This window comes from Stegostoma tigrinum, chromosome 29 (genome assembly GCF_030684315.1).
Source record: "Stegostoma tigrinum isolate sSteTig4 chromosome 29, sSteTig4.hap1, whole genome shotgun sequence".
NCBI lineage: Eukaryota > Metazoa > Chordata > Chondrichthyes > Orectolobiformes > Stegostomatidae > Stegostoma > Stegostoma tigrinum.
Window position 1 is genome coordinate 578,752 of NC_081382.1, and position 25,405 is coordinate 604,156.

Sequence of the window (25,405 nt, forward strand, 5' to 3'; positions counted from 1 at the left end):
TGTTCCTAATTTCCACCCATACTGACTCAGTAGGCAGATCTTCCTCGACAAAGGAAGCTTCTGTAGCTGTGATACCCTCTCTGATTAGTAGTGCTACACCCCCTCCTCTTTTTCCCCCCTCCCTATTCTTTTTAAATGTTCTAAACCCTGGAACATCCAGCAACCATTCCTGCCCATGAGAAACCCATGTCTCTGTTATGGCCACAACATCATAGCACCAGGTACTGATCCATGCTCTAAGTTCATCACTTTTATTCCTGATACTCCTTGCATTAAAGCAAACACACTTTAACCGATCCCTTGGTTCCTTCCCAGGAAAATCCTTCCCACTAGCTGGTCTACCTCTTGCTACTGCCTCACCTGCATCAACGCTCACCTCTGGTATACAGCTCAGGTTCCCACCCCCCTGCCATACTAGTTTAAACCCTCTCGAACTACTCGAGCAAACCTTCCACCCAGGACATTGGTCCCCTTCCAGTTCAGATACAACCCGTCCTTCTTGTACAGGTCCCACCTTCCCCAGAAGGCATCCCAATTATCAACATATCTGAAGCCCTCCCTCCTACACCAGCTGCGTAGCCACGTGTTCAGCTGCACCCGCTCCCTGTTCCTCACCTCGCTATCTCGTGGCACCGGTAGTAAACCAGAGAACACTACTCTGTTCGTCCTGCTCTGCACCTTCCATCCTAACTCCCTGAAATCACTTTTTATATCCTCAAACCTATTTCTGGCTATATCATTTGTGCCAATATGTAACACGATTTCTGGCTGTTCGCCCTCCCCTTTTAGAACCTTATACACCCGATCGGAGACGTCCCGGACCCTGGCACCAGGGAGGCAACATACCTTCCGGGAATCCCGATCTAGCCGCCTTGCTGATATATATGGTCACTGCTTTCCTTCCCGGCTGCCCCTCTGGTCCTCGTCACTTCCTCTGGTGCTCCCGCTCCTTCTCTGAAAGAGGAAAAAAACACCGCTGCCCGCTATCGGTAAGTAATTTTAAAAATAAACTCCTTTACCTTAGCTGCAGTCTTCCGGGTCCGTCTTGCCTCCGCGGCTGCTCGCACTCAAAATGGCCGTTGGCGTCGAAGGGTGAGTATTTATACTCACTGCTTTCCTTCCCGGCTGTCCCTCTGGTCCTCGTCACTTCCTCTGGTGCTCCCGCTCCTTCTCTGAAAGAGGAAAAAAACACCGCTGCCCGCTATCGGTAAGTAATTTTAAAAATAAACTGCTTTACCTTAGCTGCAGTCTTCCGGGTCCGTCTTGCCTCCGCTGCTGCTCGCACTCAAAAATCCTTTTCCAACATGAGTCCATGCTCGCTGGGCTCCAGAACACAAGGCCACACTGCCTCCATGTGCTGGCCTCCATCCAGGCCTTGCTCTGCTGCTGCTCTGGTCTCTGGCTGCCACTTGCTGTGCTCCCTGCTCCGGGACTTGGCCCGTGAGCACTGCTGTCACTCTGTAACTGGGTCCATGAACTGTGCTCCCACCCCAGCTCTGGCTGTGACTTGTCTCCCTTCATCCCACTTCCATTCTCCAGGCACAGTAGGGCAGTTTAAGAAGTTGGTGACGAGTGGGGAGAAAATCTGCTGTAAAGAGGGAAAAAGAAAAGAAAAAGATAATGAAACTGGTAGGAGAGGAGCTCCAACTAGAAAATCTTACTCTGCCATCCCCTTGAGGAAAGATTGGTGAGTTGTTCCAGGAAGGATTACATGGCAAGATGACACTGGAAGTGAATGGGAGGGCCACTATAAAGGCAGGGGAGGTGGGTATAAGCATATTTGATAAAATACAGTGAGAAATCACACGAGACCTTGCAGCAAGAAACCTCCAGAAGAATCTTTGCAACCAACACTTACTTGAAAAACTGCAAGATTCAGCCCCATGATTCTCAATGCAGTTTAAAGATATTTTTGTGATATGTCTGCTAATCAAGCTTTTTTAGCATGGCTATTTTCATTATCCTGTTTTTACCTTTCATTTTAGATATTCTGATATGTTTTCTTATGCAACCTGTCAAATGTATTTCTCCCCACATGGCAGAACTCCCTATCTGTTTTGGTTGCCTTTCATTCCAAACTAAAACACAAAATAGATGTGGAAACATGGACAAGACTTTTCAGTTGGTGGAATTCCCTGTCCTGCCAATAGAAGAGTCAGCTCCCTCATCAATACCAGCTGCACCGCAGCAACTCAACGCACATTGGGACACAAATTTTTTAACAGCAACACACCTATGACATTGGCAAGGGGGATGTCTCCTACCAATCAGCGCGTGACACTCCCAGAGCAGGTATACCCCTCCCAACCATCCTTGCCCAATACCATCCATTGAGTTAAGGGTGCCACGCATCCTGCTTGATGTGGGTCTCCTACCATTGTGGGTGAAATAGCGAGGAGGGTGTGAGGAGGAATTCAAGTGTCTGTGAACTGATCACTTAATGGTGGCAAAAAGCCAAACGTTTAACAGGCCTCCTAGCTTCTCCAGCACTTCCTCTGAAATGGCAGACAGGTCAAGACCCGGGGTGTTAATGGTGATCAGACCAAGCACTGCATTTTAAAAACCATACCCCCTCCACCAAAGCCCCCTCTCTCCCACCAACTTCTGACAAGAGACCATCAAATTCCAGCTATTTTAGAGCTCAGGAGATGAGAGGTGACTCAGCCAAAGCCTCCACACAGACAATTCTAGAACTTCCTTCGTGCTTCAATGTTTGGTCACTAACAGCTATGTTGATCTGGCTGGCATGTAACAGTGAATGCCAGTGCTTAAGCTCAACTCAGAAATGCTCAGAGTCACTTCAGCTTGCCTGCTACAACGTCAGGAGTGAGCAAAGTTCATCTGACATCCAGCTTCACCTGTCAGTACATGCAATCCACAATCTGTTCAACTGGCACAGGGGAACTATTAACAGACAGGTCCTGCTTCACTCCGAAGTGGAGGCAGAGATTTTTGGCTCAGAGAGTCAGCGACAAAAGCAAATGATGGTCACTCTTCAGCAGTCACAGCCAGCTGTGCCTTTGGCATTTACATTAAGAGGTGATATTCTCAAGCCTTCCTGTCTATTAGTGCAGATCAGATATAAATGATTTTCCAAATACTCAAATTCTGAAATACATTACGAATCTAAATAGGCCTTCAATCATGATGAAGTTTGTATAAGAATACTTACGATAGTTTTATCTGAATTCGCAAGGCTTCATTTTAATGTGTAATTTGTTGAAGTCTTTAGCTGAAGGAAACAAGTGGGATGTTTTTAATGTCCTCTGTTTTGATAAATGTAGAATGTTCAACTGCTCTTTCTGTTGATATAGAGGTATGTTTTATTTTTTGATTTTTAATGGATCTTTGATTGTTTTAATATATGTGACTAATGTTACTGAACACGCTGGCCCAATGTGCCCACAATGGTCCTTCAGTCCTGGTTAGAAAAGATTTTCTGATCAGACTTATGAAACTGCATCTCACCTGGGTACCTGTGCCAAATTGTAACACATCACCTCAAGTGTCAAAATTGGAAATGACCTATTTCAAGGAAAAAAATCTGTTTGTGGGCCAGAGTACTAGATGTCTTGTATCTGGCTGTCCCACAGAAGCAAAAGTCTCTCCCTATTACTTTTGTTTCTATTGTTTTCTCATTGATTATTTCCGTTGCGTATTATCTTAAAATTTGTTCTGCGGAATCAAGTGTTTCCAGTGAACAATCACAATGGAATTTGAAAAGCTAATGTCACTATTGTCAACAAGATATAGAGTTGGATGAACACAGCAGGCCAAGCAGCATCTTAGGAGCAGGAAAGCTGACGTTTCGGGCCTAGACCCTTCATCCCTTAAGATGCTGCTTGGCCTGCTGTGTTCACCCAGTTCTCTACCTTATCATCTCGGATTCTCCAGCATCTGCAGTTCCTGTTATCTCTGTCACTATAGTTAACACAGCATCAGAATACCTGTGGGAAATTCCATGTGATGAAATAAAGTAAATCTATTTCAGAACATTAGGAGCCAACTGTCTCAAAATTTATTGAATGCAAAATTGGACGGGGTCCAAGAACAGGGGTAGGGGTAACAAAACAGAATTTCCCCACACCCTTTGCTTACAAAGCAAGGAGCACGAAAACTACATGGTGCCCCCAATTTTAAAATTATTTTAGTGAGCAACCAATGTGTCCAGTGTTCCAAAGTAGTACACTGGAGCAGGGAGTATGAAACTGGGAGAGGCTACCATGATTTAAAAGCTGAAAGAACTGTGGATGCTCTCAATCAGGAAGAAAAACAGCACTTCTGAGGAAGGGTCACGGATACAAAACGTTAACTCTGACTTTTTTTCTTCACAGATGCTGCCAGACCTGCTGAGCTTTTTCAGCATCTTCTGTACCATGAATTAAAGTTAACCTTGACACCACAAACCTCAACACAAGCCTCACGCAGATCCCCATCACTTAAAAGACCATAAAACATAGGAATGGAAGGTGGCTACTGGGAGCACCTAGTGTGCTTTTCTATTCAATGAGATTGCAGCTGATCTGATAATTCTCAACTCTACTTTCTTGCTTTTCTGATAACCCTTGATCCTCCTACTGATTAAAATAACTATCCTCGTCTTGAATACACAGCCCCTGCATCCCTCTGCGGTACAGAAGTAGACAAATTGATAACCTTCAGAGAAGAAATTTCTCCTCATTTCTGTCCTAAATTCATGACCCCTTAATGTGAAATCATGCCCCCTGGCCCTGGACACCCCCAGAAGGGGAAACAACATTTCCATATTAACCCTGTCAAGTTCTCTAAGGATCTTGTATGTTTCAATGAGGTCATTGGTTGAAACTCCAAATGATTGTAGGGCAAATTTTTTCAACTCTTCTCACAAAAAAACGCCCTCATACTTGAATTTAACCAAGTGAACCCTTTCCAAACTTGAGCTATCTCCACTGGTAATTTATACCTTTTCTTAACAAGGTGACCAAAACTGTTCGTAGTATTCCAGATAACAAGGTGTAGAGCTGGATGAACACAGCAGGCCAAGCAGCATTTTAGGAGCAGGAAATTGATGTTTCGGGCCTAGACCCTTCATCAGAAAATGATTTTCTGTTTGGCCTGCTGTGTTCATCCAGCTCTACACTTTGTTATCTTGGATTCTTCAGCATCTGCAGTTCCCATTATCTCTCATAGTATTCCAGATGTAGTCTGACCACCACCTTGTATACTTGTCTACCAACAATCTTGCTGATTCACTTTGTTAGCTATTCTTATCTTGTGCCCTGAGCATCCACACGAATAGCTCAAAAAACACAAAAGAACTGTGGATGGTGTAAATCAGGGAGCTCTCAAATAGCAGCCAAATAAATGCTTTTAAGTATAGTCATTTGTGTATGTATGGAACACAGTAGCCCATTTGCACTAAGAAAATTTGCATAAATAGCAACACATAAGTACCTGATAGTCATTTTTTTAATGATGTCAATTGAGGGTTAGGTACTGGTGCGAATACTGGGAATAACACCTCCATACCACAGTTTAGTACCATCAGGTCTTTTACATTCACCTATTGGTGCAAAAGCATCCTCCAGCTTTGTTTAAAAACTGTTAATTCAAAGGACTTCTGACAGTGCACTGCTCCCTAATGTTAGAATTATAGAATCCCTGCATTGTGGAAGTAGGCTTTTTGGCCTATCAAGTCAACACTGACCCTCCGAAAGATATCCCATCCAGATCTAGCCATGCTGACCCTATGCTTCATTTCTCACAGCTAATCTAACTGACTTGCATATCCTTGGACTGTGGAAGGAGTCTGGAGCACACAGAGGAAACCCACATAGACAATGTGCAAATCCTACACTGACACAGTCACCCGCAGGTGGGATCAAATGCAGGTCCCTGGCACTGTGAGGCTGCAGTGCTAACTACTGAGCCACCCGTTTTATTGTACTTGATTGTCACACTCTACCTTTGTGCTGAAGTCCTGAAATGGGACTGGAACCCAAAATCTTTTGACTCCGAGGCAATTAGGAAACTGTAATTAACGAAAATTATCTTCATTTGCTCTTCATACTTGCAGTCATTAGTTCTGATACAGACACAGTGTATATATAATAGGGGAAACCGGCATGCAGTGAGGTCCTAGGTACAGGTGGCTTACCAGGAGGGCTGGAATCAGCTTGCTGCAAATTACGCTCCGACGTGGGCTTGACAGCAGAGGGCTGAGATGAGCATTTTAATGCAGTAATCTATGCAGAAGGCTAATGTGCATAAAGGATTAAATACTGGGTGTATTGATAGACCTGCCATAAAGCTTGCAGTCAATATCTGGCATTTGATTTGTCCAGACCTTAGTGCTCATTCTCTCCAACAATGAAGTGGCGGACAATTCAATGTGAGGATTTTCAGACCCATTGATGATGTGATATCTGATAGACAATGTTTCAGCTTCTATTGCAGGTACAAGCAGCACTTACCCAGTGCTATCATTCAAGCTCAGTTTGCTACCTCAAAGGTTTGAATATTGATGTTCGAGGAGCTTGCAGAGTATCATAAAATCCAGAAATCCATCCTTCAACATATTGCATTATTCATTGAGGTGCCGCCCAGAGCAATTGCAGTGGCTCCATGGGGCACAAACCTGTTGAGATACTTTTATCCTCCTACCACTGCCCCCCCCATCACTACCCTCACTATTGCTAATCAGCTACCAGCCAGGATTGCTGCCACCCACACTGGCATGGTACAGTCCGAAGCTCTTTGGTCCTTTTCGGTCCAGAGCTGTTCATGATAAGAACATAAATAGTAGAAACAGGAGAAAAATGTAATGCCCACCAAGCCTGTCCCACAATTCACTGCAATTATGGCTGGTAGTGAGCTTCAAATTCATTTCACCATCTATTCCCCATTTCCTTTAATTTCCTCAGAGACCAAGAACCTGCTCATCTCATCAGCAGGCATATTCAATGCTGATCTGTACACAATTCAGACAGAGATTGATAGGGTCTTGTTTAGTAAGGTGATCAAGAATTATGGAGAGAAGGCAGGAGAATGGGCTTGAGAAACATTTCAGCCATGATCAAAAAGTGAAGCCGACTCAATGGGCAACATAGTCTAATTCTGATCCTGTATCTTATGGTCGTATAGCCAATTTCTATACTTGGAATTCTGAAACTAACTGACAATAGGAAAAGTTTAATATATAAATTTTCTTTTCAGAGAAGTACAGAAGCCTTCATTTATATGCCATTACCATCCATTCATGAATATCAGAACTGTGGTTACCTGTCGTTATCGCTACAGGAGCTACTGAAAATATTGTTAGCGACAATGCTGAAGCAAGCCATTGTTTGAGTTCCAAACTGGCCATGGAAACATCTCTGGTGTGCAGACTGAATGATTTTATGGGCCCCTCAATCTACAAAATCTGCCAATAGCCTCATGATTGAGTAGATCATCATATTTTATTTTCATTTTAAAGATCATTCTTGACCATTTTTATTTATACATCTAGCTGAAGTGAGAAAAGTATTTGCCTTTAATCGCAGTAATACCACAGAAATAAAAAGATTTAACAACAGACTACTACATAGTTTTCCCTGACCATTTTATGAGAATTCTAGGTTAGCAAAGGTTGCAGCAAAGATACTCTCTCATTACCTCCTGGTGTCTGTGAATTGCAAAGCACAAATTTACAATCCTCAAACAAGCAGTATTAGTGTATTCGTAATGTTCAGCTATAAAAGCATTAAATGAACCTTAACTTCACATCATGACAGACACTTGAAGTTGCTTTTAATTTTTTTCCACAAGATGCTGCCTGGTCTGATGAATGTATGCAGCATTTTCTGTTTTTCTTTCAGATTTCCACATCTGTGAGATTTTGTTTTAAGTTATTGTTCAAAGTTTCCAGCCGTACTTTATGACATTCAATATAAACCTTCTTTTGCTATTGTCTCAAACAGAGCTAGCAAAGTAATACCAATATTTATGTGCCATTCATTCCAGAATTTAATGAAAAGATGATAGCTTTTCATGTGAGGTGCAAATACAATGGATGCAAATTTAAACCTAGGGCTGGTGAAAATGAGATGATTAAGCAATTTAAAAACACACTGAAGTAATTTACATGTAATTTGCAATTTTAACTTACTTTCCTGGAAGGCCCAAAGCCAGTAGGATTCTTCAACTATCTATGTCAGTCCGGAATCCATTAGAAAGGAATTATCCATTGTTTAATATGGTGCATTTTGGCTTGCCAAGAGATGGTAGAAGACAAGAGTGTTCCTTTAGGCCATAAAGAGAAAACTTAATTCTCCTTTCTGCTGGGCTACAAAGCACTGTTTTCAATTGCAGGATTCACACCAGACACTCCAATCTGCAATCAACCAGATAAAACGCAATGGTTGGAAGCCACTGGGCCATTAGCTACAGGAGGGTTATGGACTCGTTACCTGAAATGGTGGTAAAAGTGGCAGCTCTCACCGGAGGTAAGAATAATTTAGATGAACACTTGAAGTGTCGTAACATATCAGGTTATAGTCAAATGCTACAACAAAGAACAAAGTAAATTACAGCTCAGGAACAGGCCCTTCGGCCCATCAAGCCTGAACCCTCCAGGTCGTCTACCTAAACCTATCGCCTATTTTCCAAGGATCTGTATCCCTCTGCTCCCTGCACATTCATGTATCTGTCTAGATGCAACTTAAATGATGCTACTGTGCTCACCTCTACCACCTCCGCTGGCAACGCATTCCAGGTGCCCATCACCCTCTGTGTAAAGAACTTTCCACGCATATCTCCCTTAAACTTTTCCCCTGTCACCTTGAAATCATGACCCCTAGTAATTGAGTCCCCAACTCTGGGGAAAAAAGCTTCTTGTTCTTCACCCTGCCTATACCTCTCATGATTTTGTCGACCTCAATCAGGTCACTCCTTAACCTCTGACTTTCTAATGTAAATAATACTAATCTACTCAACCTCTCTTCATAGCTAGTGCCCTCCATATAAGGCAACATTCTGGTGAACCTCCTTGGCACTCTCTCCAAAGAATCCACATCCCTTTGGTAATGTGGCGACCAGAATTGTATACAGTATTCCAAATGTGGTCGAACCAAAGTCCTATACAACAATAACATGACCTGCCAACTCTTGTACTCAATACCCTATCTGATGAATGAAAACATGTTGTATGCCTTTTTGACCACTCTATCGACCTGCATTGCCATCTTCAGGGTACATTGGGCCTGGACACCCAGATCTCTCTGTACAGCAATTTTCCCCAGGGCTTTTCCATTTACCGTATAGTTAACTCGTGAATCAAATCTTCCAAAATGCATCATCTCGCATTTGCCTGCATTGAACTCCAACTGCCATTTCTCCGCCTAACTCTCCAGTCTACCAATATTCTGCTGCATTCTCTGACAGTCCCCTTCAATATCTGCCACTCCACTAATCTTAGTGTCATCTGCAAACTTGCTAATAAGACCATCTATATCTTCCTCCAGATCATTTATGTATATCACAAACAACACTGTCCCAGCACCACTGTGGAACACCACTGGTCACAGTTCTCCAGTTTGAGAAACTCCCTTCCAATACAACTCTCTGTCCCCTTGCCCAGCCAGTTGTCTATCCGTCCAGCTCGTACACCCTGGACCCCATGTGGCTTCACTCCACCAGCCTACCATGGGGAACCTTATCAAACACATTACTGAAGTTAGGATTTGGCGATTTGGGTGCTTGCTGACCAGCATGGACATGATGGATTGTAGGGCCTATGTCCTTGCTGTAAATCTCAATTACTCTATGACACAACACCATTTGCCACTAGCTCCAAGATGAGGCAGAATGTGAACTGAAAATTCATTAATGAATCACGGGAGTTTACAGGAAAGTCTGTACCGCACTTCTGCACCTGTACCTTGCCAACCAGCTGCTGAAACCCACCTGAAATATTCTTTCCTTGGCTAATATTTTATTCTAGTCTGGGTAGGCACCAGAAGCATTAAAACCACTTAAAGGGCCCAAATATTGCACAGGCTGATATAAACTTGGAATCTCACTGGCAAACTATCATGCCCCTCCCTCTAATGGGCTGACATAAGTTTCAAGGAATGTTCAGAAACCCAATGTAAAACGTGTATACAAAATGTACATTCTGATTAGGATATTCCGATCTGTTAAAACATCAACAATGTTGCCTCACAGGGCCAAAGACCCGGGTACAATTCTGCCCTCAGGTGACTGCATGGATTTTGCGCATTCGCCCCACGTCTATGTGGGTTTCCTCCAAGTACTCCAGTTTCCTCCCACAGTCCAAAGATATGTAGGTCAGGTGGATTGGCCATGCAAAATTGCCCATAGTGTCCAAAGATGTGCAGGTTAGGTGAATTAGCCATGGGAAATGCAGGGTTACAGGATAGGGTCGGGTAGCAGGGTGTGGATCTGGATGGGATGTTCATCAGAGGGACAGTGTGGGCTTGATAGACCAAAGGTTCTGCTTCCACAAGGTAGGGGTTCTATGATTCGAAACCTGGAGCACATAGTATCTGACCAAAGCTATCAATGGTATCATTTAAAGCTGAATTTCAGGACAAAGTAATCATTCACATTGAAACAGGTAACCTTATTTCCTTTAGGATAACATAGGATCCAGCAACAAACCTTTTCAGTGAAGTTAGCCACTTTTGCTTCCTTTCTATGTGCTCATTCAAAACAAACATAATTCCTCAAATGTAGATTTAGAAAGCCTTGCTGCCATTTAAAACTGCGGTGAGGAAAATTGCCTCATAGCGTCAGGAAATTCAGAGAAACATTCAAACTATTTATGAGGCAATGCTTGATAGAAGGTCTGAATTTGATTTGTCAGTGAACTCAATAAACAAGATGTAACATCAATTGTGTATGATTTACTCCAGAGTTAGAACAATTTTAACTGCTTTTGCAAAGAGATGGCACTTGCATTATACTCAAATGGCCTCTTTTGATGCATCCATCACATTCCATTTTCATCGAGACACTCTTCGTTTTCCAGGCGAGCACCTTCACCAGGGCCGGAGCATGCTGATGTTGATTGGCTGACGCGGGGGTTGAGGGGTAACATCTGCATCAGTGCAGTCACTGCTTCCAGAAGGTGAACTTCATTGAGGCACCCTCTGTGTTCAGGTGAAGGCAAGTACATTGAAGAGGGCGGCAGAGTGGTGACGCTTATTGGCTGACGTGGGGTAGATCTGCATTAGGTCAGTCTATGCTTCCAGAAGATGAACTTCATCGGCATAGTCTCCATGTTCAGGTGAAGGTTAGGGCATTGAAATAGTTGGCATGATGATGATGCTGATGATGAGGCTGATGATGATGATGGTGGTGGTGATGATGATGATGAGCTGAATTGGGGATGATCTGCATCACTGCTTCCGGAAGGCGAACTTCATCAAGACACAGTGGAGGTCCCAGGGGATTGGCAAATAGCCAGTGTTGTTCCTTTGTTTAAGAAAAGTGGCAAGGATAATTCAGCTAATTGTGGGTTGGTAAGCCTAACATCAGTGGTGGGGAAATTATGGGACAGGATTCTTTGAGACAGGATTTATTTCCACCCGGAAATCAATGGGCATATTAGCAAGAGACAACATTGTTTTGTGATGGTGAAGTCATGTCTTACTATCTTGGTTGAGTTTTTTGAGTAAGTGATGAACATGATCAAAGAGAGTAGTGGATGTTGTAAACATGGACTTCAGAATGGCCTTTGGCAATGTCCCTCATGGCAGTCTGATACAGAAGGTAAAGTTGCATGGGATCAGAGGTGAGGTTGCAAGATGGATAAAAAGCTTGCGCAGTTTTGAACAACAGAGGGTAGCAGTGGAAGGGTGCGTTTCTGAATGTCACTAACTGTACGATTCTAACTAGTCACTAGCTGTGAGTAGTGGCATTCCTCAGCAATCAGTGCTGGGACTTTGTGATTTGGACGAGTATGTAACTGGTCTGATTAGTAAGGGATAATGGGAACTGCAGATGCTGCAGAACCTAAGATAATAAAATGTGGGGCTGGATGGACACAGCAGGCCAAGCAGCTTGTCCAGTTATTACCTGTTAGAACCTTATGTGGCCATGCTTTCACATTCAACTGTCTCAAAACTGCCAGCAGTGCGTGTACCTTCTCCAACCCAATAATACTGTCAGCTTACCCGAGACATAGTTCTTACTTAAAATATTCTGATCAATCAAAGCTCATTGTGATGAAAATGTAATTATCTGTCAAAAAAAAACTGATTCTGACTGGCATGAACTGCAGTGCAATTGAATATCGTTTGTGAAGCAAGATTCCTTCTCAGCTTGCATCCACTACATAACAATTACTTCCCAAAAATGTTGCATACATATTTATTGCTTTCTCATAGCACCTCAGATCATTTTTTTTTATGCTTGTTGTGTGGATTTCAGTCAGGCCCATAAATACAGGTTGATGCTGTCACTGTTATTATGTGGTATTGAATGAGAACGTGTGACGTTCGGAATTGCATTCCTTCATACACTGGTATGAATCATCAAGCTGCTCCAATTCTCTATTGGTGACTCTACTGTGACAAGTTTCCAACTGTTACCAATGGTTACATAAAATATGGCACTTTGCTGTTCCTTATCTATCATTCAAGATTTGGAACTATTTTAATTTTCTTATTGACTCGTTCAAAATCTTTTAAGATTGTAAATATCATGACAACAATCTGTTATTTTGATAGGACATATAGGTTTGGATCTGTCTTATCTCATCAATCAATGAAAATGAAGGACACGCTCATTATACCCCTTCTGGGCAGCATGGTGGCTCAGTGGTTAGCACTTCTTCCTCACTGCACTGGGAATACAGTTGCCTAATTGTATTATCACTGGACTGTTTGTCCAGAGACGCAGATAACATTCGGGGAACACAGATTTGAATCCCACCATGGAAAATGGTGGAATCTGAATCCAATAAAATCTCTGGAAATAAGAATCTAATGATAACAAGGAACCCTGTCGATTGTCAGAAAAACTCACCTGGGTCACTAATGTCCTTTGGGGAAAGAAATTGCCATCCTTACCTGGTCTGGACGACATGTGACTCCAGAGTCACAGCGATGTGAGTTTGTTAACTTGCTTGCTGAGCTGACTTGTTTTTGTTCAGATGTTTTCTCACCATGCTAAGTGACATCATTAATGGAGCCTCCAATGAAGTGATGTTATTCTACGCTGCTTGGAATTTATACTGTCCACTCTGTTATGGTGAGTACTATCACTTCCGGTTTTGATCTATATGGGGTTGTATATGGGGTCCAATTCTATATGTTTGTTGATTGAATTATGGGTGGAGGACCATGCCTCTAGGAATTCCCATGCGTGTCTATGTTTGGATTGGGTTACTATGGTTACCATGCCCCAGTTAACTGATGGCCTTCATTGTCCGATTGTATTAATATTTAGGAGAGTTCATCGTGCCATTTTGTTGATAGTTGATGTTCATGTATTCTGATGGAGGGGTTCATTTCCTCCCTGTTTGTCCAATATAATGTTTGTGGTAGTCGTTGCATGGTATTTTGCAAACCACGTTGCTTCTGCATGTTGTGGGAGTTGTCTTTAATCCTTCTAAGTGTTTGTCGTAGAGTGGCTGTGACCTTGTGAACCCCATGATTGCTTATGGTCTTCGGAGTCTTGTTATCAATTCTGATATATTCTTGATGTAGGGCAGTGTGGCCAATGTGTGAGGGCATACTGAGTCCTCCTGTTGTTTTCTGTTGTGTAGGCATCTGTGGATGTAGTTGCAAGGATATCCGTTTAAAGTGAGGATTTTGTATAACTGTTCTAACTCATCCCGGCAAGGTTCTGGAGTGTTGCAATGCGTTCTGACTTATTTAATTAGTGTCCTAAGATAACAAGGTATAGAGCTGGATGAACACAGCAGGCCAAGCAGCATCAGAGGAACAGGAAAGCTGATGTTTAGGGCCTAGACCCTTCTTCAGAAATGGCCTGATGCAGCTTTGTTTGTCGACATTGGGGTGGTTGCTGTGAAGTTGAGGATTTGATCAGTGCTTGTTTTCTATATGCCGAGGTTTGGAACTCCCTGTTTGTCAATCATTCTACGTTAACATTGAAAAACAGAAGTTGATTGTTGTTTTCTTCTTCCCTTGTGAATTTAATCCCTGTGAATACGTTATTAATGAAGTGGTGTGTCTGTTTTACCTTGTTGCGTTTAATAATGACAAATGGGTCGCCGACGTACCAGATCCACAGTTTAGGTTGAACATGGGGGCGGGAGGTGCATTCTAGACTTTGCATGACTGCTTCGGCGATGAGTCCTGAGTTGGGTGACCCCATTGGTGTACCAGTGATCCGTTTGTATATTTGACCATTAAAGACGAAGTGTGTGGTGAGGCAGAGGTCTAGTAATTTAACAATGTTGTCATTGCTGATGGAGCTGCTGGTGTGCATTGCTGTTTCCTCTAGTAACGTGGCCACTGTTTCTTTGGCTAGTGGGACGTCAAACGATATGGTCAAAGCTGTGATGTCAAAGGATGCCATAACCTCGTTGTCACGAATTTTATGTTCTTGAGGGCGTTGAGGAATTCTTGGGTTGAGTGGATGGAATGTGGTGATCTGTCTGCTAAGTGTTTCAATCGCTGTTGTACGTTATTGGCCAATTTGTGTGACGGTGTGCCTGGCTGAGAAACAATCGGTCTGAGAGGGATAATAGGAGCTGCAGATGCTGGACAATCTGCGATAACAAGGTCAACATGGGCACAGCAGGCCAAGCAGCATCAGGGGAGCAGGAAAGCTGACGTTTCCGGCCGAGACCCTTCTTCAGAAAAGGGGAAGGGGGAGAAGGTTGTGAAATAAATACGGAGAGAAGGGGAAGCAGATCGAAGAAGAACAGAGGAGAACATAGGTGGAGAGGAGACAGACAAGTTAAAGAGGCGGGGATGGAGCCATTACAAGTGAGTGTAGGTGGGTAGGTAGGGAGGGGTTAGGTCAGTCCGGGAGGACAGACAGTTCAAGGGGGCAGGATGAGGTTAGTCGGTAGGAAATGGAGGTGCAGCTTGGGGTGGGAGAAGGGGATAGGTGAGAGGAAGAACAGGCTAGGGAGGCAGGATGAGCTGAGCTGGTTTTGGGATGCAGTGGCGGGGGAGGGAAAATTTTGAAGCTTGTGAAACCCACATTGATATCATTGGGCTGCAGAGCTCCCAAGCAGAATATGAGTTGCTGTTCCTGCAACCTTCGGGTGGCATCGTTGTGGCACTGCAGGAGGCCCAGGATGGACATATCGTCGAAGGATTGGGAGGGGAAGTTGAAATGGTTCGCGACTGAGAGGTGCAGTAGTTTATTGCAAACCGAGCGTAGGTGTTCTGCAAAATGGTCCACAAGCCTCCGCTTGGCTTCCCCAATGTAGAGGAGGCCATAATGTGTTTAGCAGATGCAGTATACCACATTGACAAATGTGCAGGTGAACATCTGCTTGATGTGGAAAGTCTTCTTTTGGAGCCTGGGATGGCGGTTAGGGAGGAGATATGGGGCAAATGTAGCACTTCCGGCCTTTGCAGAGGAAAGTGCCAGGTGTGGTGGAGTAGGAGGGGAGTGTGGAGTGGACAAGGGACTCTCACAGCGAATGGTCCCTCCGGAAAGCAGACAAGGGTGGGGATGGAAAAATATCTTTGGTGGTGGCGTCGGATTGTGGATGGCAGAAGTGTCGGAGGATGATGCGTTGGATCCGGAGGTTGGTGGAGTGGCATGTGAGGTTGGGGGGATTCTCTTTTGGTGGTTATTGCGGGGACGGGTTGTGAGGGACGAGTTGCAGGAAATGCAGGAGACATGGTTGAGGGTGTTCTCAACCATTACAGGGGGGATGTTGCGGTCCTTGAAAAACGAGGACATCTGAGATGTATGGGAGTGGAATGCTAAATCCTGGGAGCAGATGCGGCGGAGGTGAAGGAATTAGGAATAAGGGGTGGAATTTTTGCAGGAAGGTGGGTGGGAGGAGGTGTATTCTAGGTAGCTGTGGGGGTCGGTGGGCTTGAAATGGATATCGGTTTTTAGGTGGTTGCCTGAGATGGAGACAGAGAGGTCCTGAAAGGTGACGGATGTGTGGAGATGGAGATGCAGGTGGAGGCAAAGTGTCGACCAGGGCAGGCAGGTTTGTGGATTTTGGGAAGAGGACAGGAAAGTGGGATCTGAACAGTAAGAACGGGTTGCACCTGAACTAGAGGGGAACCAACATCTTGGGTGGGAGGTTTGCTCAAGCTCCTCAGGAGGGTTTAAACTAGTTTGGCAGTGGGATGGGAACCGGATCAGAGGATGGGATAGCTGGTGTACAGGCAAATATATCATGCAGAAAATCTGTGAAGAAGGGCAGACAGTTGATTGGACAAAGTTGCAGTCAGTGTGACTGGTTGAAATGTGTCTATTTTGATGCAAGAAGTGTCAGGAATAAATGTGACAAACTTAGAGCATGGATCAGTGCTTGGAGCTACAAGTTGTGGCCGTTACGGAGACGTGGATAACACAGGGTGAGGAATGATTGTCGGATGTTCTCTGGTTTAGATGCTTCAAAAGAAATAGGGAGGGAGGTAAAAGAAGTGGGGGGATGGCATTGTTAATCAGGGATGGTATCACAGCTGCAGAAATGAAGGTCATGGAGGAGAGTTTCTACACTGAGTCAGTGTGGGTGGAAGTCAGAAACAGGAAAGGAGCAGTCCCTTTATTGGGAGTTTTCTGTAGTGCCCCCCAACCCCAATTAGCAACAGAGACACTGAGGAACAGATTGGGACACAGATTTTGAAAAGTTGCAGAGGTAATAGGCTTGTTGTCAAGGGTGACTTCAACTTCCGCAATATCGACTGGAGCCACCGAAATGTGAATAGTTTGGAACGAATAGATTTTATAGGTGCGTCCAGTCAAGATTTCTGACTCAATATGTAGATAGGCCATCTCGAGGGGAGGCCATATTGGATTTGGTATTTGGCAGCAAACCAGGCCAGGTGTCAGTTCTCTCAGTGGGAGAGCATTTCGGTGATGGTGATCATAACTCCCTGACCTTGACTATAGTCATGAGGAGGGATAGGAGTAGATGGTATGGGAAAGTATTTAATTGGGAGGGCTGGAATTACAATGCTATTAAGCAGGAGCTGTGGAACATAAATTCAGAGGAGATGTCTCAGGGAAATGCACGACAGAAATACGGAGGTTGTTTCAGGAGCAGTTGCTGCAGGTACTGGATAGGTTTGTCCCACTGAGGCAAAGAAAGGATGGTAAGGTGAAGGAACCTTGGATAACGAGACATGTGGAACATCTAGTCAAGAGGAAGAAGGAAGCTTACTTAAGGTTGAGGAAGCAAGGATCGGACAGGGCTCTGGACGGTTACAAGGTAGCTGGGAAGGAACTGAAGAATTGACTGAGGAGAGTGAAAAGGGGCATGAAAAAGCCTTGGATTAAGGAAAACCTCAAGCATTCTATACTTATGTGTGGGCGTACATGGAAGAGTATAGGTTAGACGGGCTTCAGATTGGTATGTCGGGTCGGCACCACATCGAGGGCCGAAGGGCCTGTACTGTGCTGTAATGTTCTATGTTATGTGAGGAACAAGAGGATGGCCAGAGTGAGGCTAGGGCCGATCAAGGATAGGGGAGGGAACTTGTGCCTGGAGTTGGAAAAGGTGGGGGAGGTCCTTAATGAGTACTTTGCTTCAACATTCATCAGCAAGAGTGACCTTGAAGTTTGTGGGGACAGTGTGAAACAGGCAGATATGCTCAATCAGGTGGATGTTAGGAAGGGGGATGTGCTAGAAATTAGGAAATGCATGAGGATTGGTAAGTCCCCTGGGCAAGACGGGCTACACCCAATGTTCCTACAGGAAGTAAGGGAAGAGATTGCTGCCCCTTTGGCGATGATCTTTGCATCCTCATTGTCCACCAGAGTAGCACCAGTCAACTAGAGGGTGGAAAACATTTTTCCCTTGCTGAAGAAAGGGAATAGGGATAATTAGATCATAGATCATAGAATCCCTACAGTGCGGAAACACGCCCTTCGACCTAACAAGCACCTCATAGCATCCCACCCAGGCCAGCCCCATGATAACCCACCTAATCTGCACATCCCTGAACACTATAGGCAATTTAGCATGGACAATCTAACCGAGCCTGCTCGTCTTTGGGCTGTGGGCGGAAACCGGAGCATCCAGAGGAACCCCACGCAGACATGGGGAGAATGTGCAAACTCCACACAGACAGACGCCTGAGGGTGAAATTGAACCTTGGTCCCCAGCACTATGAGGTAATAGTGCTAGCCACTATGCGATCATGCTGTCTAATCCTGGAAATTACAGTCTGGCCAGTTTACTTCTGTGGTGGGCAAATTATTGGAGACGATTCTGGGAGATATTATTCATGATTATTTGGAAAAGCATAGTTTGATTAGAAACAGTCAGCATGGCTTTGTGAGGGGAAAATCATGCCTGACAAGCCTTACTGAACTCCTTGAGGAAATGACAAAACACATTGATGAAAGTAGAGCAGCAGATGTGGTTTATATGGATTTTAGCAAAGCATTTGATAAGGTTCCTCATGGTAGGTTCATTCAGATAGTAAAGAGTCATGGGATTCAGAGAAATTTGGCTGCCTGGATACAGATTGGACAGCATGAGGCTTAGTGACTGGCACTTTTACCTCAAAGCACCATGGCTTTTTCCATTAGGTCACATTGAAATGCATGTTTCTTTTGCCAAAAATGTACATTTACCCAGTTTAGCATCCCTCGGAAAAAGAAGTATGGTACAGGGAGGATGAGGCAACCATGGCTGACTCAGGAAGTCAGGGATAGCATTAAAGCAAAAGACAAAGCATGTAATGTGGTGAAGGGCAGTGGGAAACCAGAGGACTGGGAAGCTTACAAAGATCCACGGAGTGCAACGAAGAAAGGAATAAGGAGGGAGAAGATTAAATATGAGGGCAAGCTAGCCAGTAATACAAATGAAGACTTGTAAGAGTTTCTTTAGATATATAAGGGACAAAAGAGAGAAAAAGTGGATATTGGACCATTGGACACTGACGGTGGAGAGATAGTAGAGGGGAACAAGGAAATGGTTGAGGAACTGAATAACTACTTCGCTAATGTGACACCCCTGTTTAAAAAGGGAGTAAGGCAAAAGATAAAATATTACAGGCCGATTAGCCTAACCTCGATTGTGGGTGAGATTTTGGAGTTCATTGTGAAGGATGAGATTTCTGAATATTTGGAAGTGTATGGTAAAGTAGGGCAAAGTCAGCATGGTTTCATCAAGGGGAGGTCATGCCTGACAAATCTGCTAAACTTCTTTGAGGAAGTAACAAGCAGGGTAGACCAAGGAGAGCCTATGGATGTTATCAACCTGGACTTCAAGAAGGCCTTTGGCAAGCTGCTGCACAGGAGGCTGCTGAGTATGATAAGGGCCCATGAAGTTAGAGACAAGCTGCTAGCATGGATAGGAGATTGGCTGCCTGACAGAAAGCAGAAAGTGGGGACAAAAAAAGCCTTTCTCAGGATGGCAGCCAGTGACAAGTGGTCTTCTGCAAGGGTCAGTGAAGGAACTGTGGGCATTCTGGCAAAGTTTGCAGATGATACAAAGATAGGTGGAGGGACAGGTAGTATTAAGGAGGTGGGGAAGCTGCAAAAGGATTTGGACAGGTGAGGAGAGTGGGCAAAGAAGTGGCAGATGGAGTACAACATGGGAAATTGCGAGGTGGTGCATTTTGGTAGGAAGAATAATAGCATGGGTTATTTTCTAAATGGGGAGAAAATTCAGAATTATGAAGTGCAAAGGGACTTGGAAGTTCTCATCCGGGATTCTCTCAAGGTAACTTGCAGTTCGAGCCAGTAGCCAGGAAGGCAAGTACAAAGTTGGCCACACGAGACAGCCACACTGAACCCTGCCGCATCTTCACCATCCCCCCAGACCTCCCACTGACTGAGGACAAACGGTCAGTCCTTAGTAAGGGGCTCACCTTTGTCTCCCTACAACCACACATCAACGAATACCAGTCACGATCGGACATAGAGTAGTTTTTCCGCCACCTTCGCTTCCATGCCTACTTCTTCAACCGGGAACCTAACCCTCCCTCCACTGACCCCTTCACCCGCTCCCAACACAAGTCCTCCTCCTGGACAACCCCCCCAGGCCTCCTACCCTCCCTCGACCTCTTCATCTCCAACTGCCGTCGAGACATTAACCGCCTCAACCTCTCCACCCCTCTCACCCACTCCAACCTCTCCCCCGCAAAACAGGCAGCCCTCCGCTCCCTCCGCTCCAACCCCAACCTCACCATCAAACCCGCAGACAAGGATGGCGCAGTGGTAGTATGGCGCACTGACCTCTACATCGCCGAGGCCAGATGCCAACTCTCCGACACCACCTCCTACCGCCCCCTCGATCACGACCCCACACCCGAGCACCAAACCATCATCTCCAACACCATTCATGACCTCATCACCTCAGGAGACCTCCCACCCACCGCCTCCAACCTCATTGTTCCCCAACCCCCGCACGGCCCGTTTCTATCTCCTTCCCAAAATCCACAAACCTGGCTGCCCTGGTCGACCCATCATCTCAGCCTGCTCCTGCCCCACCGAACTCATCTCCACCTATCTGGACTCCATATTCTCCCCTTTGGTCCAGGAACTCCCTACCTACGTCCGTGACACCACCCACGCCCTCCACCTCCTCCAGGACTTCCAATTCCCTGGCCCCCAACACCTCATCTTCACCATGGACGTCCAGTCCCTATACACCTGCATTCCACATGCAGATGGCCTCAAGGTCCTCTGCTTCTTCCTGTCCCGCAGGCCCGACCAGACCCCTCCACCGACACCCTCATCCGCATAGCCGAACTCGTCCTCACCCTCAACAACTTCATTTTCGACTCCTCCCACTTCCTACAGACTAAGTGGGTGGCCATGGGCACCCACATGGGCCCCAGCTATGCCTGCCTCTTTGTAGGTTACGTGGAACAGTCCCTCTTCCGCACCCACACAGGCCCCAAACCCCACCTCTTCCTCCGGTACATTGATGACTGTATCGGCGCCGCCTCTTGCTCCCCAGAGGAGCTCGAACAGTTCATCCACTTCACCAACACCTTCCACCCCAACCTTCAGTTCACCTGGGCCATCTCCAGCACATCCCTCACCTTCCTGGATCTCTCAGTCTCCATCTCAGGCAACCAGCTTGTAACTGATGTCCATTTCAAGCCCACCGACTCCCACAGCTACCTAGAATACACCTCCTCCCACCCACCCTCCTGCAAAAATTCCTTCCCCTATTCTCAATTCCTCCGCCTCCGCCGCATCTGCTCCCACGATAAGACATTCCACTCCCGCACATCCCAGATGTCCAAGTTCTTCAAGGACCGCAACTTTCCCCCAACAGTGGTCGAGAATGCCCTTGACCGCGTCTCCCGCATTTCCCACAACACATCCCTCACACCCCGCCACCGCCACAACCGCCCGAAGAGGATCCCCCTCGTTCTCACACACCACCCCACCAACCTCCAGATACAACGCATCATCCTCCGACACTTCCGCCATCTACAATCCGACCCCACCACCCAAGACATTCTTCCATCCCCACCCCTGTCTGCTTTCCGGAGAGACCACTCTCTCCGTGACTCCCTTGTTCGCTCCACACTGCCCTCCAACCCCACCACACCCGGCACCTTCCCCTACAACCGCAGGAAGTGCTACACTTGCCCCCACACCTCCTCCCTCACCCCTATCCCAGGCCCCAAGATGACATTCCACATTAAGCAGAGGTTCACCTGCACATCTGCCAATGTGGTATACTGCATCCACTGTACCCGGTGTGGCTTCCTCTACATTGGGGAAACCAAGCGGAGGCTTGGGGACCGCTTTGCAGAACACCTCCGCTCGGTTCGCAACAAACAACTGCACCTCCCAGTCGCAAACCATTTCCACTCCCCCTCCCATTCTTTAGATGACATGTCCATCATGGGCCTCCTGCAGTGCCACAATGATGCCACCCGAAGGTTGCAGGAACAGCAACTCTTATTCCGCCTGGGAACCCTGCAGCCTAATGGTATCAATGTGGACTTCACCAGCTTCAAAATCTCCCCTTCCCCAACTGCATCCCTAAACCAGCCCAGTTCGTCCCCTCCCCCCACTGCACCACACAACCAGCCCAGCTCTTCCCCTCCACCCACTGCATCCCAAAACCAGTCCAACCTGTCTCTGCCTCCCTAACCTGTTCTTCCTCTCACCCATCCCTTCCTCCCACCCCAATCTGCACCCCGATCTCCTACCTACTAACCTCATCCCACCTCCTTGACCTGTCCGTCTTCCCTGGACTGACCTATCCCCTCCCTACCTCCCCACCTATACTCTCTCCACCTATCTTCTTTTCTTTCCATCTTCGGTCCGCCTCCCCCTCTCTCCCTATTTATTCTAGAACCCTCACCCCATCCCCCTTTCTGATGAATGGTCGAGGCCCGAAACGTCAGCTTTTGTGCTCCTGAGATGCTGCTTGGCCTGCTGTGTTCATCCAGCCTCACATTTTTATTATCTTGGATTCTCCAGCATCTGCAGTTCCCACTATCTCAAATACAAAGTTGGCATTTATTTTGAGACGGCTTGAATGTAAAAGCACAAAATTACCACTGAGGCTTTAAAGCTTAGGCCACATTTGAAGTTGTGTGTGCAGTTTTGAGCCCCATATCTCAGAAAGGATGTACTGGTCCTGGATTAGGTTCAGAGGAGGTTCCTGGAGGTCCCAGGACTTGAAAGCTTAACATATGAGGAACGATTAGGACTCTGGTACTGTTGTCATTGGAGTTTAGAAGGGTGGCGGTGGGGTGGGGATGGGGGGTGGAATCTAATTGAACTGCCACCGAAGGCTGTGGAGGCTGTGTTATTGAGTACATTGAGACAGATTCTTGATTATCAAGGGGATTGGGGGTTACAGGGAGAAAGTGGGAGAATGGGGGTTGAGGAACTTATCGGCCATGATTGAATGGCGGAGAAGACTCAATGGGCCGAATGGCCTAATTTCTGCTCCTGTGTTTTATGGTGTTTTGGTTTTATAACATTTATCTTCCAATGCTTTGCTCATTTAAGGTCTCAATATGTCTCCATCACCCTGTTCCCCTTTTGCAAACTTTCTCAGCGCCCTTCATGTTTCGATTCGAGATGCACCTTCATTTTGCTTTGCTCATCAAGACATTCAACTGAATAGTTGAGGAATAATACTCCTGGTGAGTTGCAAACCTGGCGTCAATTGATCTTAAGAAGTCTGTAAAAATATTTCCAATTGAGTAAAATACGGATAACCTTCATCTTCAGACGCCTTGTTTTCACAGTTTACTTTTAAAAGTCCTTGATAAAGATTCGATGACATACAGATTCTATGATCCAAAAGATGAAAATTTTGAAAAGATGTCGACAGTGATTTCTCATATAACAAGGTGTAGAGCTGGATGAACACAGCAGGCGAAGCAGCATCAGAGGAGCAGGAAAGCTGACGTTTTGGGTCTGGACCCTTCTTCAGAAATGATTTCTCAAAACGTTCTGCCGCCAGCAGAGGGCGTGATTCACATAGAGTTGCACAAAGGGGTCTTCAGATTGCAAGGACTGAGGATCAAAATATCATTTAAGAAGAAGCAAAGCAGAAATTGGAATGTGTACAGCTTAAATATGAGCATGGGGTGGTTTGAGAGAGCTGTGCATTGTGTGCCATTCACTGGTCATTTTAAGGACTGCTGATAAACTATGAGATTGTAAGAACTGCCAATGCTGGAGTCTGAGATAACACAGAGTGGAGCTTGAGGAGCACAGCAGGCCAGGAAAGCTGTCGTTTCGGTTGTGTTTTTCCATATCTGGAAAAGAAATTCAGCAGCATTTCACCTACGGAGAGCATATTCGCAATCAAATTGTCCCTTTTTTTAAAGTGTCATTCATGTAGATATCTTTCATCTAACATGCGATTAATTGATTTATTAATTTTGATGATTTTACTTCTAAAGGCAAGACAGTGACGATGAAGAGAGTCAGTTCCAGTCTTGGACAGCAATTTTCAATATTTCACTGCTCGGTGGTTTGGAACCTGAGCTGGTGCAACTCGATAAAGTAGGATGGATTGAATGGAAGAAATTGTAGATATTTTTTGGAGTGAAGTTTGGGAAGTATCAATCTGGTCGAACAACAACTAAAGAAAGAATGATCAAATCACATCAGCAATGATTGGTGAATTGGAGGCGGGTTAAAGAGAGGAAGGGAATGGGAAACGAGATGTACGAAACGAAAGAGCATGGGTGAAATGCAATTAGCGGATTGGCGAGAGGAGGAGTGAAGAGTCAACTTTATGACATGAAGGGAGAGGAACTGAAGTTAAGAATTATGGATAGAGGCTCGGAACAGGAGACTGAGGGGTAAGGAAGAAGAAATGGTTCTGTAATTGATGGGAAGAAAATGGTTGTGGAAGGTAACCAGAATTGTAGGCTTGTACCTTTAGTGATCAGCGTCCAAAAGGCAAGTCTGCTTTAGAATGTGTGCCAACGTCCAGCCAACAATGTCATGGGTGGTTAGGAAAAGCCTTCTCTAAATTCAATCCGAACATTTCATAGTTTAAATATACTTGCATGTCGATTTGAAACTTGATGTTCATGGATCTGATTTTTACCCCTTCTCTGCCTGACCACTTGTACATCTCTGTAACAGTTAAATCCCTGTGACAAAACTGCAGTTTTGCTGATTATGCAAAGGGAAAGCATAAGAAAATGTTATGGGTTATTTTTCAGTTGAAGAACAGAGTGTTCAAAAACATCGATCACTATGATATTAAAGATGGAAGGGTCTCACTTTATTTGGATACGATATTTTTCGTTCTTACCAATTATGTTGATATTATTGCTTGACCAATTATCAATTGAATTAAATTGAAACAAGCAAATATTATGTTTAGCTGATTAAACCTGCAGTGCTCGGATGTTATTCAATTTGAATATTGAACTATGAAAATGTTGTATAAAATTGCACCTTTGTTGCAATGAGATATTTGAACATCAACCCCTGTCACTTGATATTTCAATGCATTCCATTTTACTACTGTTTTCCCATTAGGTTGTGAACATATCTTGTTTGCAAGTCTTTGTAATCATTTACAAGATTGATAATTTCAGCAAAACTCTGGTTATTTAGTAGCAAGATGAAGTCATTGTGATTTGGTTAACATCTGTTTTGCCAGTGAAAACACCCTTCCCTTATTTTTGATTCAATTATTTCATGGCATGTAGGTGTTACGAACAAGGCCAGCATTTTTATCCATTCTGAACTCATCTTCAGCAATGTTGTGCACTGGGATAATTTCAGAGGACAGTTGAAAGGCATACATATTGCTTTGGGTCGAGGTTAATATATAGCCCCAGTTTGT

The 25,405-nt window shown here is 45.1% G+C and overlaps 1 long non-coding RNA gene across 1 annotated transcript; it reads left to right on the forward strand.

Annotated features, from left to right (window-relative positions):
* The first annotated feature begins 8,344 nt into the window (after window positions 1-8,344).
* On the forward strand, window positions 8,345-24,820 carry LOC132206049 (uncharacterized). The gene is made up of 4 exons (XR_009442780.1): window positions 8,345-8,465; window positions 13,139-13,236; window positions 23,144-23,231; window positions 23,337-24,820. It is a non-coding gene; the product is annotated as an uncharacterized LOC132206049 (long non-coding RNA).
* Window positions 24,821-25,405: the final 585 nt, after the last annotated feature.